The 7,742-nt window shown below is 36.8% G+C and overlaps 1 non-coding gene across 1 annotated transcript; it reads left to right on the top strand.

Moving 5' to 3' along the window:
• The first annotated feature begins 7,204 nt into the window (after positions 1-7,204).
• TRNAG-UCC lies at positions 7,205-7,276 on the top strand. The gene has a single exon. It is a non-coding gene; the product is annotated as a tRNA-Gly (tRNA).
• The last annotated feature ends 466 nt before the right edge of the window (positions 7,277-7,742 follow it).

Below are 7,742 nucleotides of genomic sequence, written 5' to 3'. Positions count from 1 at the left end.
TGTAACAGAAAATCATTTCTATGCTTGGATGCTTTACCCCAAAATAATCCCTGAAAAGGTTTTCAACTTTCTCGATGCCTGATAATACTAAAATGAGCCATTGATCTCTTCTAACTCCAAATATGGAATTAATGTTAAAAATCAGATACTAGAAATAGAAATCACCAAGTCTCCACTGTTTGGGAAGGTCATGTATTGATTTTCCTTCTCATTGTATATTTTTAGTGGCTGGGGGAAGGGTGTATCTTTTGTGAGCAGGCCTGTGAGTATGCATGTCTGAGTGTGTTTGTGTCTGTGTTCTTGGGAGGGTAGGGGGAGGTGGCACCAATTATCTGCAATGGAAGTATTCATGGCCTTTGAAAACAGCCATTGAAGACAAGAAGAATATAAAGAATGAGAGGGAGGCAGGCTGCATTTCATAATGTTAATTTCCCTGTTTGCTGGGAGGCAAGTGAGCCTATAGATCCTGCCTCTCTCTTGCTCTTTTACTTGATGCTGAATCCAGTGAAGAAAGAGGCTACAGAGAGTATTTCAGAAAAATCTGGAAACTTAGATTTAATGCAGCTAAGCAGCTAAAAATAAAAATCTTTAAAGCCTGATCAAACCAACCAAATATCTGGGGTCAACTAGAAAACTAAAATGCCTTTCTCATGTTATTTCTAATGGAATCTGAGGTCAAAAAGCATAACAATGAACTCCTTCTTCCATTCAGGAAACTTCTCAGATTTTGTAGCTATTGTTTCAATTTATCAGTATAGTCCTGAAACATAGCACTGCTTTGTAACCCTCTGAAAAAGACAAGCAACCATGCTCAAGTACTGACTGCCATTCTACTCACATCATGACACAAAAAATTTAAAGAACCCTAGCATTTTAAAAATAATGCATATACCTAACAGCAGAGCGTGTACGTATATATTCTTACACGTTTTCACATATACACAAGATATCACCTGGGAAAATAGAGAGTCGTAAGTAACTGATCCAATTCATTCATGTAGTAAGTGTTTTCAGAGTAGTATCTATTAATATACAAGACATTGCTCTAGGCACTGGGTATGCAGCAGATACTGGGGAAAAAAAAGTCTTGGGGAGAAGCAGCAATTTAAAAAGTAGGTAAAATATGTGAAATAGGTCGTACACTAAAATGTGGAAAGTGCTAAGCAAAAGTAACCCATAGAATGGAAAGAGAAAGTGGAGGGAGGGGAAATTTTAAATGGGGTGGCCCATGTACAAGAAACAAACTTCTGTTAGTATGTTCAAACAGAAAAAAAAAGAATTTAATATAGAAAATAATGTACTTATAGAATCGGGAGGTCTGCTACTGATTTGAGAAGTCAAAGGATTCAATATCTTAGCTGGGATGGAAAGAGCAGAAAAGAGTGCTTGCTATTAGTATCATGTCACCATAGTGTCTAGATATGCATGAAGCTGGGGACAGGTTTCAAGGATACTGAGGCCACCATTAATTACAACTCCTACAAATACTCAGGCAGAGCAAAGATGGCCTGTACCTTGCTTCTGTGTTTTAAATTACTCAGAGGTGCATTTAACTGGTGGTAACTATTAACATCAGAACTATACTGATAAATTCACACCATAGCTACAAAGTCTGAGAAATATCCTGAATGGAGGAGTTCATTATGCTTTTTGATCTCACATTCCATTAGCAATAGCACGACAGGGACGCCTGGGTGGCTCAGGGGTTGAATGTCTGCCTTAGGCCCAGGCGTGATCCTGGAGTCCTGGGATGGAGTCCCACCTCGAGCTCCCTGCATGAAGCCTGCCTATCCCTCTGCCTATGTCTCTGCCTCTCTGTCTCTGTGTCTCTCATGAGAAAGAAAGAAAGAAAGAAAGAGAAAGAAAGAAAGAGAAAGAAAGAAAGAAAGAAAGAAAGAAAGAAAGAAAGAGAGAAAGAAAGAAAGAAAGAAAGAAAGAAAGAAAGAAAGAAAGAAAGAAAGAAAGAAAGAAAGAAAGAAAGAAAGAAATAGCATGACAAAGGCATTTTAATTTTCTGGTTGACCAAGATATTTAGTTGGTCTGGTGAGCATTAAAGATTGTTATGTTTAGCTGTTTAGCTGCATCAAATCTAAATCTATCAGGACGTGACTACACTGTGAATTAAGGAAGATCTGTATATAGACTAGAGAAGAGGATCAATACATTGTAGGTCCTGATAGGGATAACATCTTACTGCAGCAAGGACACTAGAAGGCACAAACTAGAGGGAAAATCCTGAGAACAGGATCCTCAAAATTAAGAGAATGGAGTGATTGCAGTTATTAGTAATGACAAAAGCTGTGACCATGACACAGCGAGTTTCTAAAGGAGAGCCAAGGACATGATTATTGTAGGAAAAAAAAATTAAAGAACTGAAAGGCTGGAAACGTGCCTGTTTCATGAAAGTGGATAATGAAATCACCAGGGACTCAACAGGAATAATACAGGAGAAGCGACAGTAAGGCAAAAGCTGCATCCTTGCAAGAAAAACGAAAAGTGGCCTGGGGTCTGGTAGACGGCTGCAACACGGAAGAACAGGTGGTGATTTGGTCTGATGGTGTGAAATTCAAAGCTGGGGAACTTACAGGGAAGGAAAGGACATTGGCTTGGAGGTTCCTGAGTGGAACAGAAGATGATCTCTCTCACCTCCATGCCAGGTAAAACGTCAAGCATGAAAGGAAATACAGCCACCACTGAAGGTCGTGTAGGGAATTTTGGGTCTTCAGGGGACAGCCAGGTTTCTGGTATGGCAAGAAAGGGAAGTGCCCATTCAAAGAAAGTTTGAAAAGATTGCTGAAGACTGATATAGTGAGTCTGTTGAAGTTATGGAGGGGTGACGGATACAGTAAAAAAAAAAACAAAAAAAAACAAAAAAAACAAAAAAAAAACACCATAAATGATGTTACAGAGTGCTGTAAGGATTAGAGTCCAGGGAAAAGGAAGGACTTGGTAGTCCTGGGCATCATGAAGTTACCGATGAAAGCAAGAATGAAGAGAATGATAAGGTCATTCATTTGTCCCTAGCAGTAGCCTTGTTCTGGCTGTTAGGAGAAGGTAGGAATGTCTTGACCCAAACCAAAGTAGATACGGAGGATGACAGGAGGAGGTGATTTCAGTTTAAATCATTTTCATTTTGTTACCAAAATAAGATAATATTTTTCATTATTTAGAGATTTATTCTTCTAAGTGAAAGTATCTTCAGCTTTAGTTTATTTCCTAAATTAGTAGATTTACACAAGTATTGTGAGTGAGAAAAATTAGGGGCATGGTTGTTTACAGTGCAAAAAACAAATTAAAAATGATGTTAAGGGACGCCTTGGTGGCTCAGGGGTTAAGCGTCCACCTTTGGCCCAGGGCGTGATCCTGGAGTCCCGGAATCGAGTCCCACATCGGGCTCCTTGTATGGAGCCTGCTTCTCCCTCTGCCTGTGTCTCTGCCTCTCTCTCTGTGTCTCTCATGAATAAATAAATTCTTTAAAAAACAATAAAAATAAATTTAAAAAAAATAAAAATCATGTTAAGAATCCATAAAAAAATGGCACAATATGTCCTTGCAGAGAAGCTGATATCAGAAAAGATCTGTGCCATGGATTTACTGTGGGTTTGCTGTATTGGGTCAACTTGGCTAAATTGCTAAACTGGGACTGCATTTCACAATTCTCTTTCTATTGTCCAGTTAGCCTTGGTCACAGTAGCTATTTTGTGGATGCTGCAGGCGGTCATATTTTGTTAACTAAACACCAGTGCAAGGGTACCTGTGCTGTCGTATCTCATGTACACTGTCACTTATCTGCTGGCTCACGTTACCATGTGGCACAGTAGCCAGAACTGAGGTTCTCTTAGCTCCTACCCTTTGCTTCTCAAACTCCTGGACCCGGTGTGTTTAGTTCCATGACAAAGGGCACTGGATTACCTTCCATGTCACCCCCATCATCGAAACTGGAGGTGTGAAGCTGAGAGGCTGACAGAGGTTCCAGTATTGACGATGGGATCTGCTTTCTCCTTGTTCTCCCATACTTTATATCCATCATCTCTTCCCAGCTATCTGCCCTGCTAACCTCAGTCTCCAGAAACATAATCCTTACACAGATTGTTGAACCAGCTTCCACGAATGCATAAGGTCAAATCCGTGTAATAAATTCCCGTTATGTATCACTCCCAGTAGTCCACATACAATCTCTTACTTGCTATATGATTATCTAATAGTTAATTAACTTCACTAAGTCCCAGTTTTCTTATTATAAAATGCTAATAGTATATCTACTTCAAAAGATTCTTGTAAAAAAAAATAAGATAATTACATAAGTACTCAGGCCGTCTCTGGGACCTAATACTTATGCAGTAAATGGTGCCTGTTATTCTGGAAAATAAAGAAAGTTACAACATGGCCTAGTTTACATCAAATTCTAATTGTAATCAACTCGATGGTCTCCACCTTGAGATAAAGCAGTGTTTATATTCGTGATTCTTTTTGTTTTCTTTAATAACTCTAAGGAAAGTAATAGATCTTATTTATGCAGTCTGCTCCTGAGAAGCATAAATAGCAGGATATATCATTTTCAGTCATCAGTTGTCTATGGAATAAAATATTATTATCTAGTAAAAACTATATCACAAAAATATTAATGGCACATTTTTAGATAGAACAAAATAAGAATCATACTTAATTGAGAGAAAAGCTCTGAGCTATCTGCAAACATACAGGTATTCTATTTGGATGGTTGAGAAGAAAGCTAAAAAAATTAAAACCAGGGACAAGAACATCAATAAATCTCTGACCAATCCACCTTTATGAATGTCCTAAAATGCTATTTTTAAGTGGAAGTTTTTTTGATTTAAGGGAATTTTGGTTAAAGTGGTTATTTAAAAATCAATTTACTATAAAATTATTTTCACTATTTTGTTTTTATTCAAGACAAGTTTTTATTTTCACACTTAGGTGTTATTCTAAAGTAGTTATATTTAGGGATAACATATTAGTTTAACAAAATAATCCTATGTTTGCTTGCCAAGCACGTTGAACATGGAAAAACTTATCTTTTATTATTAGCTTGTGGAGGACTTTGTCCTTCTTTTCTTTAAATTAATTCATGTGTTTTACTGAAGTAAAAAAAAGGCCTTTATTTAATCATATTTTCAGATGAATATGAAGTTGGTTGACCTTTTGTTAACATTCACTCATGCCTGTAAGGCAATGTTAAAAGACTGATTAAAAGTTAATATGAAGATTAAGATTGTTGAGCATTGGGGAATCTCTTACTTTCAAGGAGCATCTTTAATAATTCTGAAAGAAGGATGCTTCAACCATCCAAGACGTGTAAATTCCTAATCCCTTCTGTTTCAAGAGATAACCATTTATTTCCATTTCCAAGAGAGTCCATCTGCTCACATGGCTCGAGTTCAGAAGGAGTGGAATCCAATAACTGAAAAAGAAGGGAACTTTCCTTTGTACCTCAGCAAACTGAGCATCCCTCCCAGGACAGCAGCAGCTTCAGTGGTCATGACACAATCACAGAGCCTCAGAGAGATAAATGAATAACTGACAAGAATATAAATGGGAGTCTTTGACTAAGCACTACTCAGAAAGAAGAATAAATGTACATGCTCACAAGCGCTTACCACCAGCTCACAGCAGCAGAAAAGATCTGAGTTGAGAAACAATCACATATTTCAGAAATGTATAAACACAAAGAGGAAAAAGGCAAAATTATATCAATATAAAATATTAAATTATTATCATTCTACTTAATGTCTAGGCAGTCTCTTATCTTGCTTTTCACTGTTTATGAGAATCTGTTCTATTTCTTCTTCCCAAAACAGCAAGTATTATTACTTGACCTATCCCGTATGTAATAAAGATCCTTAAACCACAAATAATACATGGGCCTAAGAATGGAAAAACAACTAGAGAGATGAAGAGCATACAATATGGAAATATAGAAGAAAGGAAAAAGCAAGAACACCCGGAATGATAAGCAGGCCTACTAGTCCATTTTGATCCCTGTTCTGCCAATTTGGCATTAGTAGGCTGGCAGTAGTTAACTAAGAAAAGCAATAAGATCATCTTGTTTGGTGAATTTGAAGAACACCTTAAACTTTCCCTATGTCTTCTCAAAATGGTTATTTTAAGTGAAAAAAAAAAAGAAAATTTAATTAATTTGCCCAAGGCCAAAAAATTAATGAATGAAAATGTGGCTTGGAAAACCATATTCCTAAACTGCTAGTCTGCTGTTCTCTCTAGCAACAGTACTGCTTTCAGAAGAAGGACTTCAGTCAGGAATCACACGCCTCAACATCTGGATATCTAACTCATAACATAATGGCATTCTATAGTCTGAAAAGGCTTCACATATCATTTAGCCAAAGCATCCTAAGGTTTTCCAAATGAAGACCTTTTTATAAAATATAAAAATATTTTTCCAATTCCCACATGACTGCAATTGGACTTTTCGACCCGAGTGATTGTAGAAGTACATAAAGCATATGAATTCAAGGTCCCCTTGCATTATTCCAAGGTTCATAATTTGGAAACTAGTGATTTAGTCCAATCCTCTCATTTTACAGAGGAGGAATCCAAAACCCAGGGAAATTAAGTGAATCACCCAAGGACATAAAGCAAGTTATTCAAAGAACCAAGAGTGCGACTACTCTCTGCTGCTTTCCCTTTCCTTTCATTGGGGAACAATTTCTTTTTTGTTTCCCTCTTGGCATATTGTGGTTGTAGTTATCATGAGATTTTAATTCTATTTTGAGTGGTTGGTTGACTTGGCAACACTATTTTCCATACAGTTTCTACTTCATTCCAGTAGAGAATCCAATGATTTCTCTGTTTTCTGCTACTGATTGATAGAATGCCAACAAACTGAGGAGATTCAAGGAAAGAGAAATTCATTAAAAAGAAAGATGACTAAATGAAATTACTAGGAAAAATAAATTTGGGGTGTTTATCTTTGCCATCAGCCAAATGATAAATTGAGTGTTTCAATTAACTATTCTTTCCTTTGCATATTGGGGGAAACCTTTCTGTGAGGCATTGCAAAAGCAGAAAGATCGACTTAATACTATACATATCATAAATCACTGAGGCTGTCTAGTATCCTAGGAGTATTCTCAAAAGTTTCTTTGGGATGATCTTACTTTGAGTGAAGAAAAAGATAAAGTAGCAGCCTATTTTTTAGATATTTCTTACACAGTAAGTTGTAGGAGCATTGGTGGTATAGTGGTTAGCATAGCTGCCTTCCAAGCAGTTGACCCTGGTTCAATTCCCGGCCAACGCAGACAAGGACACCGTAAATTGTAATTTTTGCAAATGAAAAAGTAGTACTATGTATTTTGTTCATATAGTGATTTTGTTTTGGTTTGAAATGATCAATTACTAAAAGACAGAATTTTATTTGGTCAATGTGATTTGCCATGAAACATAAACTCATGGCATATAAGTGTATGAATAAAGATAATATTAAGGCACATAAGTGTATGAATAAAGGTAATAAAACTCAAAACCTTTATTCATACAGTAATATACCTAAGCATGATAAAATAACTGTGCCCAAAATGATAGGCTCTCATCTATCTGACTAGATCTTAGAAGAAATTAAACCAATGAGAATTCCAGATAGAATTATTTTAGTCTTCTGGAAAACATACCAATCAAAAACAACTTCTGATTGACAGAATGAGCTGGGGATGTTGGGAAATCAGTCTGAGTGAAGGTCAAAGGGACCATTTAAATGTCAGATTTCC

Source organism: Vulpes lagopus, chromosome 6, assembly GCF_018345385.1.
Source record: "Vulpes lagopus strain Blue_001 chromosome 6, ASM1834538v1, whole genome shotgun sequence".
In the NCBI taxonomy this organism is placed as follows: Eukaryota; Metazoa; Chordata; class Mammalia; order Carnivora; family Canidae; genus Vulpes; species Vulpes lagopus.
The sequence above is the reverse complement of the archived record's forward strand: the minus strand, read 5'-3'. Positions and strand labels throughout refer to the sequence as shown.